The 13,671-nt window shown below is 48.1% G+C and overlaps 2 non-coding genes and 1 pseudogene across 2 annotated transcripts; all 3 read right to left on the bottom strand.

Moving 5' to 3' along the window:
* Positions 1–6,010: 6,010 nt before the first annotated feature.
* Positions 6,011–6,164, bottom strand: LOC118942459. The gene has a single exon (XR_005038396.1). It is a non-coding gene; the product is annotated as a 5.8S ribosomal RNA (ribosomal RNA).
* Positions 6,165–11,058: 4,894 nt separating this feature from the next.
* On the bottom strand, positions 11,059–11,177 carry LOC118942430. Its single transcript, XR_005038380.1, has one exon. It is a non-coding gene; the product is annotated as a 5S ribosomal RNA (ribosomal RNA).
* Positions 11,178–11,437: 260 nt separating this feature from the next.
* LOC118942453 lies at positions 11,438–11,556 on the bottom strand (annotated as a pseudogene).
* Between the last annotated feature and the right edge of the window lie 2,115 nt (positions 11,557–13,671).

Below are 13,671 nucleotides of genomic sequence, written 5' to 3'. Positions count from 1 at the left end.
AAGTACCATGGTTCTGAGGGTCTGACTTCCCTCAAAACTGTCCGTTACTCATTTTCTATTCGGACTGAGCAGTTTGACACCACCCCCGTCTCTCTAGGACATGGAAGTCCTGTTGTCAAAAAACAGGTTTCTTAAAGGATTTAAAGTGTACTCATTCCAATTACAGGGCCTCGAAAGAGTCCTGTATTGTTATTTTTCGTCACTACCTCCCCGAGTCGGGAGTGGGTAATTTGCGCGCCTGCTGCCTTCCTTGGATGTGGTAGCCGTTTCTCAGGCTCCCTCTCCGGAATCGAACCCTGATTCCCCGTTACCCGTGGTCACCATGGTAGGCACAGAAAGTACCATCGAAAGTTGATAGGGCAGACATTCGAATGAGACGTCACCGCCACAAAGGGCGCGCGATCGGCTCAAAGTTATCTAGAGTCACCAAAGCGGCCGGGGCAACCGAGATTGGCCCGCATGGGTTTTGGATCTGATAAATGCACGCATCCCCGGAGGTCAGCGCTCGTTGGCATGTATTAGCTCTAGAATTGCCACAGTTATCCAAGTAACGTTGGAGCGATCAAAGGAACCATAACTGATTTAATGAGCCATTCGCAGTTTCACTGTACCGGCCGTGTGTACTTAGACTTGCATGGCTTAATCTTTGAGACAAGCATATGCTAATCAACCAGGTAGCCACTCACAACGTAGATGTTGTACCTGGTCGCACTAAGCAAAGAACAACCAGGGACCGGTCCTATCCCGTCAGGGGAGGTGGCCCTGGCGCAATCCACCGTGCGCCCAGCGGGAGGCCCTGAACTGCCCATGGCCGGAGCCACAGGTGCCTGGGCGCCGCTCGAGAGGTATCTTGTCTAGCTGGAGCGTCTATTTGGAACGCCATCAACTGGGCAAAAAGGAACCACAACCTCGGTTGGGACAGACCACTTGGGTCAACCGGGTAGGTCCACGTTAAAGACAGGGTTTGAGAATACGTGTTTCTGGCGCCGATGCGTTACGGGATGACCATCACCACATGCTTCGCAGCCATGAGTGAGCCACTCCCCGCACCGGAACACCAATGTAGGACCACTTGGTGAGACAGTACGGCTGGATCTCGTACCGACGGTGCGCAGCTGGAGCGTATCGAAATCGGGGTAAACCGATTCCGAAAGGGGCTCCCCTGATAGAGGCAAATCCACTTGGGTCGGGAGGGAACATCCATCAGAACACCAGCCCAAAGGCCGGCCGATAGAGGCCCTCCCAGGTGGAATACGAATGCAAATCAGTCAGAGGAAATTAAACTGGCTGGACAACAGGGGAGAACCATGGAGACGCATCGTGAAACAAGTGTGGGACTGGACTGGAGAGATAGCCCTCACCAGGGCTAAACAACCACCAATCGGTCGCCGAAGGGACGGGCACCTTCATTGGACAAGAACCATGGTCATTGGATGAACCAAACCCACAAGGTGATAGCTGGGATAGAGCACCTGCCCAGGACAAGGCTCAATATCCTCCCACCACCAAGCTGGGCAACGTGGATCAAAAGTTAGGACACATCGGGCGCCGAAGGGTCTGGTCAAACCACTAAATCGGTCGCCGGCGGGAAAATGTCCAAAGTACCATGGTTCTGAGGGTCTGACTTCCCTCAAAACTGTCCGTTACTCATTTTCTATTCGGACTGAGCAGTTTGACACCACCCCCGTCTCTCTAGGACATGGAAGTCCTGTTGTCAAAAAACAGGTTTCTTAAAGGATTTAAAGTGTACTCATTCCAATTACAGGGCCTCGAAAGAGTCCTGTATTGTTATTTTTCGTCACTACCTCCCCGAGTCGGGAGTGGGTAATTTGCGCGCCTGCTGCCTTCCTTGGATGTGGTAGCCGTTTCTCAGGCTCCCTCTCCGGAATCGAACCCTGATTCCCCGTTACCCGTGGTCACCATGGTAGGCACAGAAAGTACCATCGAAAGTTGATAGGGCAGACATTCGAATGAGACGTCACCGCCACAAAGGGCGCGCGATCGGCTCAAAGTTATCTAGAGTCACCAAAGCGGCCGGGGCAACCGAGATTGGCCCGCATGGGTTTTGGATCTGATAAATGCACGCATCCCCGGAGGTCAGCGCTCGTTGGCATGTATTAGCTCTAGAATTGCCACAGTTATCCAAGTAACGTTGGAGCGATCAAAGGAACCATAACTGATTTAATGAGCCATTCGCAGTTTCACTGTACCGGCCGTGTGTACTTAGACTTGCATGGCTTAATCTTTGAGACAAGCATATGCTAATCAACCAGGTAGCCACTCACAACGTAGATGTTGTACCTGGTCGCACTAAGCAAAGAACAACCAGGGACCGGTCCTATCCCGTCAGGGGAGGAGGCCCTGGCGCAATCCACCGTGCGCCCAGCGGGAGGCCCTGAACTGCCCATGGCCGGAGCCACAGGTGCCTGGGCGCCGCTCGAGAGGTATCTTGTCTAGCTGGAGCGTCTATTCGGAACGCCATCAACTGGGCAAAAAGGAACCACAACCTCGGTTGGGACAGACCACTTGGGTCAACCGGGTAGGTCCACGTTAAAGACAGGGTTTGAGAATACGTGTTTCTGGCGCCGATGCGTTACGGGATGACCATCACCACATGCTTCGCAGCCATGAGTGAGCCACTCCCCGCACCGGAACACCAATGTAGGACCACTTGGTGAGACAGTACGGCTGGATCTCGTACCGACGGTGCGCAGCTGGAGCGTATCGAAATCGGGGTAAACCGATTCCGAAAGGGGCTCCCCTGATAGAGGCAAATCCACTTGGGTCGGGAGGGAACATCCATCAGAACACCAGCCCAAAGGCCGGCCGATAGAGGCCCTCCCAGGTGGAATACGAATGCAAATCAGTCAGAGGAAATTAAACTGGCTGGACAACAGGGGAGAACCATGGAGACGCATCGTGAAACAAGTGTGGGACTGGACTGGAGAGATAGCCCTCACCAGGGCTAAACAACCACCAATCGGTCGCCGAAGGGACGGGCACCTTCATTGGACAAGAACCATGGTCATTGGATGAACCAAACCCACAAGGTGATAGCTGGGATAGAGCACCTGCCCAGGACAAGGCTCAATATCCTCCCACCACCAAGCTGGGCAACGTGGATCAAAAGTTAGGACACATCGGGCGCCGAAGGGTCTGGTCAAACCACTAAATCGGTCGCCGGCGGGAAAATGTCCAAAGTACCATGGTTCTGAGGGTCTGACTTCCCTCAAAACTGTCCGTTACTCATTTTCTATTCGGACTGAGCAGTTTGACACCACCCCCGTCTCTCTAGGACATGGAAGTCCTGTTGTCAAAAAACAGGTTTCTTAAAGGATTTAAAGTGTACTCATTCCAATTACAGGGCCTCGAAAGAGTCCTGTATTGTTATTTTTCGTCACTACCTCCCCGAGTCGGGAGTGGGTAATTTGCGCGCCTGCTGCCTTCCTTGGATGTGGTAGCCGTTTCTCAGGCTCCCTCTCCGGAATCGAACCCTGATTCCCCGTTACCCGTGGTCACCATGGTAGGCACAGAAAGTACCATCGAAAGTTGATAGGGCAGACATTCGAATGAGACGTCACCGCCACAAAGGGCGCGCGATCGGCTCAAAGTTATCTAGAGTCACCAAAGCGGCCGGGGCAACCGAGATTGGCCCGCATGGGTTTTGGATCTGATAAATGCATGCATCCCCGGAGGTCAGCGCTCGTTGGCATGTATTAGCTCTAGAATTGCCACAGTTATCCAAGTAACGTTGGAGCGATCAAAGGAACCATAACTGATTTAATGAGCCATTCGCAGTTTCACTGTACCGGCCGTGTGTACTTAGACTTGCATGGCTTAATCTTTGAGACAAGCATATGCTACTCAACCAGGTAGCCACTCACAACGTAGATGTTGTACCTGGTCGCACTAAGCAAAGAACAACCAGGGACCGGTCCTATCCCGTCAGGGGAGGAGGCCCTGGCGCAATCCACCGTGCGCCCAGCGGGAGGCCCTGAACTGCCCATGGCCGGAGCCACAGGTGCCTGGGCGCCGCTCGAGAGGTATCTTGTCTAGCTGGAGCGTCTATTCGGAACGCCATCAACTGGGCAAAAAGGAACCACAACCTCGGTTGGGACAGACCACTTGGGTCAACCGGGTAGGTCCACGTTAAAGACAGGGTTTGAGAATACGTGTTTCTGGCGCCGATGCGTTACGGGATGACCATCACCACATGCTTCGCAGCCATGAGTGAGCCACTCCCCGCACCGGAACACCAATGTAGGACCACTTGGTGAGACAGTACGGCTGGATCTCGTACCGACGGTGCGCAGCTGGAGCGTATCGAAATCGGGGTAAACCGATTCCGAAAGGGGCTCCCCTGATAGAGGCAAATCCACTTGGGTCGGGAGGGAACATCCATCAGAACACCAGCCCAAAGGCCGGCCGATAGAGGCCCTCCCAGGTGGAATACGAATGCAAATCAGTCAGAGGAAATTAAACTGGCTGGACAACAGGGGAGAACCATGGAGACGCATCGTGAAACAAGTGTGGGACTGGACTGGAGAGATAGCCCTCACCAGGGCTAAACAACCACCAATCGGTCGCCGAAGGGACGGGCACCTTCATTGGACAAGAACCATGGTCATTGGATGAACCAAACCCACAAGGTGATAGCTGGGATAGAGCACCTGCCCAGGACAAGGCTCAATATCCTCCCACCACCAAGCTGGGCAACGTGGATCAAAAGTTAGGACACATCGGGCGCCGAAGGGTCTGGTCAAACCACTAAATCGGTCGCCGGCTGGAAAATGTCCAAAGTACCATGGTTTACGTGAGCCGATCCCTACCCTGGAGACGCAACGCGGTTGGGTACGCACTGAGGACAGTCCGACCCGGTTGACAGTCGCGCCGGGGGCAAGGGGCCCCGTGCCCCCCCGCAGGGGGACATGACGCAGCGGGTACTAAGTCCTCGGCCCCGGAAAGCGGCGAGTACGGAGCAGGGGCGCTGTAAAGCTCACGGCCGAAACCGGTAGCCACCTTCGCCCCAAGCCCTTCCAAGCCGACCCAGAGCCGGTCGCGGCGCACCACCGACAGAGGAAATGCGCCCGGCGGGGGCCGAGCCCGACCAGGGATCAGTCCCACGAGGGGATCCGACCACACCGGAACGGCCGACCCTGACCCGCCGAGTTGAATCCTCCGGGCAGACTGCGCGGACCCCACCCGTTTACCTCTCAACGGTTTCACGCCCTCTTGAACTCTCTCTTCAAAGTTCTTTTCAACTTTCCCTTACGGTACTTGTCGTCTATCGGTCTCGTGACGGTATTTAGCCTTAGATGGAGTTTACCACCCGCTTTGGGCTGCATTCCCAAGCAACCCGACTCTGAAAAGACCGGACCCCGGCGCGACGGGGGCCGTTACCGGCCTCACACCGTCCACGGGCTGAGCCTCGATCAGAAGGACTCAGGCCCCCGATCGACACCGGGCAAAGCGGTCTTCTATACACCACATTTCCCGTGCCCGCCAGACGGACAGGGATTCGGTGTTGGGCTCTTCCCTCTTCGCTCGCCGCTACTGAGGGAATCCTGGTTAGTTTCTTTTCCTCCGCTTAGTAATATGCTTAAATTCAGCGGGTTGTCTCGTCTGATCTGAGGTCGTAGTCAAAGTGAATGGATTGTGGCCGGTCGCCCGGGCTCACCTTCTCAATTTACGTTTCAGGTCGGCGGTCGGAGCTCCGCCGCCCTAACCTAACCCCGAGCGCTACCCCGAGAACCACATGCGGTACACGGGCAGCACGGAAAGACAAGTGTCCCCTGGCAGCCGCGCCAGACCATGCGGGGAACGTGGGCGCCTCTCGCCGAAGCGAGAAGGGAAAGGAAGAGCGCACGGGGGACAGGAGGTAGAGCCAAAGCTCATCCTCAACCATCCCACCGAGCCGTCCTGGTCTGAACTTAGGGGGACGAAGGCTGCACGGTGGCCGCCTGCGACTGCCCCAGCTGCGGAAACCCGGAGGTTCCGATTGATGACAAAGCGACCCTCAGACAGGCGTAGCCCCAGGAGGAACCTGGGGCCGCAAAGTGCGTTCGAAGTGTCAATGATCAATGTGTCCTGCAATTCACATTAGTTCTCGCAGCTAGCTGCGTTCTTCATCGACTCACGAGCCGAGTGATCCACCGCTAAGAGTTGTACTCTTGTTTTTCATCGCACGCAGAGGCCAGTGGCTGGGCAGAGATTGGGAGGTGACCCTCCTTTCCCCCACCCGCACTTCACCAGAGCGCCAGGCCATAGTTCAAAGACAAAGGTTTAAGAATAGGGAGATTCCTTTATGAACTTATATCAGTAAATTCAAGCGATTCTATAGCAATTGTCAGAATAATTTTAAACTTTAGGCAATATCAACAGGAATGAAAAAAAAAAACGAAAATCAGTATTCCAGCCCGGCTGCTGTCAATCAAAATTGCACGGCCATTCGATACTAAGGTGGCTTTGTGTGCCTAATAGCCCAGTTACGTATCCCAACCTACTCCGCGACAAACGTTTCTTTCAATTTAATTTCCCCCATCTCCAAATCATGGAATGTCAACTCTGGTTCATATTATGTTTATTGTTTGATGTGCAATAGCCACATCATTCCCGATCTCTGTCTTGTGGAACGCCAAACTTACATATCCTGTATCTACTCGACTACACCTCTTACAAAACCTATTAAATAATACACAGCTTTTTTAATAGGGCATTTTTCATGCAGATTCATTCAATCCAACCACACCTCCACAAGACCTATTCGATGTTATATGTATCAACAGGAGATTTTACTTGCAGATCCGGTTCATCCATAATTCAACTATAACCACACCTCCACAAGACCTTATTCGATAGTACAGAACATATCAAAATAGGACATTTTTACTTGCAGATTCGGTTAATCTATAATTCATTCATTCGTATGAAATTCTCATTGAATTTCCAACATCCATAATTGTGTCCATTACGTGTTAAAACACAGCCACTATTTAACGTCACCTCTATACACAACCCAATACATATATAATTAGGACAGTTTTCTATGCAGATTTCAGAACAAATAGGGTCCCTGGAGGAATTTAACACATTGGTCAATCACAATTCACACATTCCTATTAAAATAACTGAGTATAGGCCCATTAATAAGAATATATATATATATATTTTTACAAAACAAGATATCTTTAATCAATGTCTTAGGTTCTTATGTAAAAAATTTGGGCACCGATTCATACTCACGCCCAGTACTTTCTGATCAAAATTTGGTTTAGGCTATAATACAATATGCAGATTTCAATATAACGGGCTCTGCTCACCTTTATATAGAGCGCTCCGATCAGATTTCCTGAGGCAAGATGAATGGCTGGGGAAGTCACTCTTCCGTCTGATTTTTTAGCCGTGATCAGTCTCGTCCTCTCACACTAACTTATAATAGATCGAATTCAAGAACAACCATCCTCTGCTACCAATTTTGTTAGTGTTCAAATACTGGAGAGTTGAGACCAAATCACGGACGCTGGACAGAGTGGATTTCAGTTGTAACAAAAGACAGTTTTAATGAGTCAGAGATATCTTGTCCCGCAGTTTTACGTGCACGGACCTAGTTCACATAACTCGGCAAGGAGCCAGGTGAAAAAGAGGCCTATACAATGGTTACATACATTTTTATACATAGAATAAAGTAGGTGGAGTCTTGTCGTTTCGGTCTTCTTGACTGGTCGGAGGGTTGGAGGCGGGCCTTGCTCTAGCCAGAGCGGGCCCCATTGGTGCACAGCAAAAGTTCTTTGCTCTTGGGACCGGCCAGTTAGAGGGAGATGAGATGTGTGTTTATATAAGGAAGAGGGGGTCAGTCTTATGGCTGGGTGTATGTGTTCTTACGACGGAATGTCTTTGTTTATATGAGCTATGTGTATGAATATTTATATAACACCCCCCCATCCCGTTTGTCCCTGCTTCTGCAGGTTTTCGCTCTCAAAAGTACACCTTTTTAATAGAATTATAACACGATTAGATGTTCTATGTCCACGACAACATTTAAAACCCTAGCAGGAAACCACTTTTGAGGTCTGGGAAAAACGGAAGACATATCGATTTTGGGGTGTAGTTACCCTTTTTTAGGCAAGTGTGCGCCAGGAAGAGACCTTTGTTTGGTTAAGCGGTGTTGCTGTAGCGCTCATGTGATTGCAGAGTTTGCAAAACAAATGGCCACTGGATTGATGCAAATAATCATGATATAATTCTGCCAGGCTGGCATAGGCTACTTTGCAGTTAACATTTGATTGAGAAGGTTTTTGTGGGAAGCCTTTCCTTCTCTACCACAAGAAGGTTATCATTAGCCTCATCGCTAACGGCTACACAAAGTGTAGATATGCGCGCGCTCCGCACGCATGCGCACGGAAACTGGGCAGTCCTGTGCAGTTTCTGAAAGTTGCGTGGAAATACGAATCACTGATGCATTTTGTTCATGTCTTATGATTCACTTGGGCAAATGAATGGATTTTCTAACAAGTTGGAGGGAATGATTTGATTTCCTCCTTAGCTCAAAGCATTTTGTAATGTTGTTGAATTTCGGTGTAATGTCTGTATTTCGTGATTCCGTGTGGGCGCTGTATTTTCTAGCTCTCTCACACACACACACTTTTCGGGTGACAGTGAGAGAACCGCTAGGGTGAGAAGCACAATTGACTTCAGGTACATTCCTGAGGTCATCCCGATATGTGCAAGCCTAACCTTGACCGTGTAGCATTAACCCTTAACAGTGTTAAGGGTTAATGCTAAACAGGTTTTTTGGTCTCAGAGGTTACAATGACATCTCTCCTTATAGGAATACATTGCCTGCTCCCCTAAATTCAACCTAGTGCCTATGTGGGTTAATATTGCCTTATGAACCTGTCTTCGATGACAATCCATCAGGCCACTATGAGGTCTACCTGTGTCGATTCTAAGCTTCCTGGAGCAGCCGGAAGTGGTTAAATTAACCCAAAAGTTATTTTGATGGACATAACCTGCAAATGTGAAAATGACTGCATTCAACCCTGTGTAGATCAGTCAATTCTTAACATAAAGACTTTAAACTTAGGATTTTGTAAGAGCATACCCCAAGCAAGATATGTGTTTATTTATAGCTTCCTGTGCCAACCGGAAGTACCTTTAATTGGGGTCACAGTGTCTATTTTTAAGGGTTAAAAAAGTCACATCTTTCCAAAATGTCATACATGTGACTAGGTAACCCTCATGAACTGTAAATCAGTAATTTCTCCCAACAGATGTCAAATAAAACCTTTCACATGCACACACACACACACACACACACACACACACACACACACACACACACACACACACACACTCAGCAAGGATGGAGTGACAAAGTGCGGGGCTTAAAGACACACAGAGCCTGCAATGGCATTACCATAATCTCTAGGCTGTGCCGAGTTAAACGAGATGCCCCGCTTGACCATAGCTCGCTCAGTCTTAGCACAGCGACCATGAGAAAAAGTAGGCCCAAAATGAAGCCTGGCCCTAAATGTCATTTTCTTTTGGGTGACAGTGAGAGAACCGTTAGGGTGAGAAGCACAATTCGACTTCAGGTACATTCCTGAGGTCCTCCCGATCTGTGCAAGCCTAACCTTGACCGTGTGGCACTAACCCTTAACAGTAAATCAGGGTTTTTTGGTCTCACAGATTACAATGACTTCTCTCCCATTAGGAATACATTGCCTGCTCCCCTAAATTCAACATAGTGGGTTAATATTGCCTTAAGAACCTGTCTTCGATGACAATCCATCAGGCCACTATGAGGTCTAACTGTGTCGATTCTAAGCTTCCTGGAGCAGCCGGAAGTGGTTAAATTAACCCAAAAGTTATTTTGATGGACATAACCTGCAAATGTGAAAATGACTGCATCCAACCCTGTGTAGATGAGTCAATTCTTAACATAAAGACTTAAAACTCAGGATTCCGTAAGAGCCTATCCCAATGAGGATATGTGTTCAAGTTCAGCTTCCTGTGCCAACCGGAAGTGCCTTAAAATGGTGTCATAGGTGCTGTTTCGAAGGGTTAAAAAGGTCAGATATTTTAAAACTTCACATGTGTGATTAAGCAACCCTCATGAACTGTAAATCAGTCATTTTCCCCAACAGATGTCAAAGAAAAGCTCTCTCACACGCACACACAGCAAGGATGGAGTGACAAAGTGCGGTGCTTAAAGACACACAGAGCCTGCAATGGCATTTCCATATTCTCAAGGCCGTGCCGAGTACAACGAGATGCCCCGCTTGACCGTAGCTCGCACTGAGTGCAGCGACCGTGAAAAAAGTAGGCCCAAAATTAAGCCTGGCCCTAAATGTAATTTGCTTTTGGGTGACAGTGCGAGAACTGTTAGGGTGAGAAGCACAATTCGACCTCAGGTACATTCCCGAGGTCCTCCCGATCTGTGCAAGCCTAACCTTGTCCGTGTGGCACTAACCCTTAACAGTAAATCAGGGTTTTTTGGTCTCACAGATTACAATGACTTCTCTCCCATTAGGAATACATTGCCTGCTCCCCTAAATTCAACCTAGAGCCTTTGTGGGTTAATATTGCCTTATGAACCTGTCTTCGATGACAATCCATCAGGCAACCATCAAGCAACTGGAAGTGATTAAATTCAGCCTAAAAGTGTTTTGACATTCATAACCTGCAATTTTGAAAATGACTGCATTCAACCCTGTATAGATCAGTCAATTCTAAACATAAAGACTTAAAACTCAGTATTCCGTAAGAGCCTACCCCAATGAGGATATGTGTTCATGTTCAGCTTCCTGTGCCAACCGGAAGTGCCTTAAAATGGTGTAATAGGGGCTGTTTCGAAGGGTTAACAGATTTTGCATTTTCACCATTTGTGTCTCTCAAAAAGGTGAAGAAATTGCATATACTGTAGCCATAATTTGTATCACAGATTGTTGGATGAAATTCAAACTAACCTTGCTTACTTATTTCAAAGCGAGGGCACATATTTCAGCCTTGTGGGAAAAAACGAACATAGAGTTGAAATTCCACAAGGCAGTGACAAAAAGCTTACAGCACCTGGTATTCCCAGGCGGTCTCCCATCCAAGTACTAACCAGGCCCGACCCTGTTTAGCTTCTGAGATCGGACGAGATCAGGCCTACTCAGGCCGGTGTGGCCGTAAGCGAGAAACAATCTCTTGGTGCACTATGTAAAGTCAAAGTGAGCCTGATTAACAGCTGTTGCATTTTCACCATTTAGATAAGCATCTTTGTGTCACTCAAAAAGTGGAAGAAATTGCATATACTGTAGCCATAATTTGTAGCACAGATTGTTGGATGAAATACAAACTAACCTTGCTTACTTAATTCAAAGCGAGGGCACATATTTCAGCCTTGTGGGAAAAAACGGACAAAGAGTTGAAATTCCACAAGGCAGTGACAAAAAGCTTACAGCACCTGGTATTCCCAGGCAGTGTCCCATGCAAGTACTAACCAGGTCCGACCCTGCTTAGCTTCCGAGATCGGACGAGATCAGGCCTACTCAGGCCGGTGTGGCCGTAAGCGAGAAACTATCTCTTGGTGCACTATATAAAGTCAAAGTGAGCCTTATTAACAGCTGTTGCATTTTCACCATTCAGATAAGCATCTTTGTGTCACTCAAAAAGTGGAAGAAATTGCATATACTCTAGCCATAATTTGTCAAAATGGCAGGTTATGTATATCAAACACTTTTAGGCTGAATTGAATCACTTCCGGCTGCTCCAGGAAGCTTAGAATCGACACAGTTAGACCTCATAGTGGCCTGATGGATTGTCATCGAAGACAGGTTCATAAGGCAATATTAACCCACATAGGCTCTAGGTTGAATTTAGGGGGGCAGTCAATTTATTCCTATAAGGAGAGATGTCATTGTAATGTGTGAGACCAAAAAACCCTGATTTACTGTTAAGGTTTAGTGCCACACGGTCAAGGTTAGGCTTGCACAGATCGGGAGGACCTCAGGAATGTACCTGAGGTCGAATTATGCTCCTCACCCTAACGGTTCTCTCACTGTCACCCAAAAGCAAATTACATTTAGGGCCAGGCTTCATTTTGGGCCTACTTTTTCTCATGGTCGCTGTGCTAAGACCGAGCGAGCTATGGTCAAGCGGGGCATCTCGTTGAACTCGGCACAGCCTAGAGATTATGGTAATGCCATTGCAGGCTCTGTGTGTCTTTAAGCACCGCACTTTGTCACTCCATCCTTGCTGAGTGTGTGTGTGTGCGTGTCAGAGGTTTTTCTTTGACATCTGTTGGGAAAAATGACTTATTTACAGTTCATGAGGGTTGTTTAATCACACATATGACGTTTTAAAAATATCTGATCTTTTTAACCCTTCGAAACAGCACCTATGACACCATGTTAAGGCACTTCCGGTTGGCACAGGAAGCTGAACGTGAACACATATCCTCATTGGGGTAGGCTCTTACGGAATCCTGAGTTTTAAGTCTTTATGTTTAGAATTGACTGATCTACACAGGGTTGAATGCAGTGATTTTCAAAATTGCAGGTTATGTATATCAAAACACTTTTAGGCTGAATTTAATCACTTCCGGCTGCTCCAGGAAGCTTAGAATCGACACAGGTAGACTTCATAGTGGCCTGATGGATTGTCATCGAAGACAGGTTCATAAGGCAATATTAACCCACATAGGCTCTAGGTTAAATTTAGGGGAGCAGTCAATGTATTCCTATAAGGAGAGATGTCATTGTAATCTGTGAGACCAAAAAACCCTGATTTACTGTTAAGGGTTAGTGCCACACGGACAAGGTTAGGCTTGCACAGATCGGGAGGACCTCAGGAATACAAAAACGGTACCTAAACTGAACTTTTCCAAGACGCGAAAGAGGTATGGCCATTCAACCCTATCAAAGGCCTTTTCAGCGTCGAGGGAGACTGCGACACTAGGTATTTTGTTTTTGTTGGCAAGGTGAATTATATCAAAGAACCTTCTGAGATTATTGGAGGACAATCTATTAATTATGAAGCCAGTCTGATCTGGGTTGACCAACAGGGGAAGACATGACTCCAGTCTCTTAGATAGCATCTTGGTGACCAGTTTACAATCTGTGTTAAGGAGAGAGATTGGTCTATAGGAGGTGGATTTTTCCCTTTCTTGTGGATTACAGTAATCACTGCTTGAGAGAAGGACTCTGGAAAGCAGTTGTCTTCACTGGCTTTTTTAAGTAAGGTAGGGGACCAACAGCTCCCTAAATTCTTTATAGAACTCTGGAGGGAAGCCATCCTCCCCAGGAGATTTATTAGAAGGTAAGGATTTAATGGCCTCCAACAATTCAGGAACTGAGAAGTGTTCACTCAGGCGCTCGCTGTCTTCCCCTGACAGGCATGTGAGGTTGAGAGAGGAGAGAAAGAAGTCGAGGGTTTGTTTGTCAAAGTAAAAATATTGATCTGCTCTTTGATGAATGCACAAAATTCAGGTTGCTTTAGGAGTGTAGAATTTAGTCTCCATCTATATGCTCCATTTACCTTGGTAGGAATGGAGATTGATAATACCAGAGGAGAATGGTCACTAAGCAATCTGGGGAGATACTCGACATCTAACACTCTATGAAACAGTTGTGTCGAAAGTAAAAAGTTATCTATGCGTGTGTGTGTTGTGTGGGTGTGAATAAAAAG

Source organism: Oncorhynchus mykiss, chromosome 20, assembly GCF_013265735.2.
Source record: "Oncorhynchus mykiss isolate Arlee chromosome 20, USDA_OmykA_1.1, whole genome shotgun sequence".
NCBI classification, from domain to species: Eukaryota; Metazoa; Chordata; class Actinopteri; order Salmoniformes; family Salmonidae; genus Oncorhynchus; species Oncorhynchus mykiss.
Note: the sequence above shows the minus strand (reverse complement) of the source record. Positions and strands in the feature narration are given on the sequence as shown.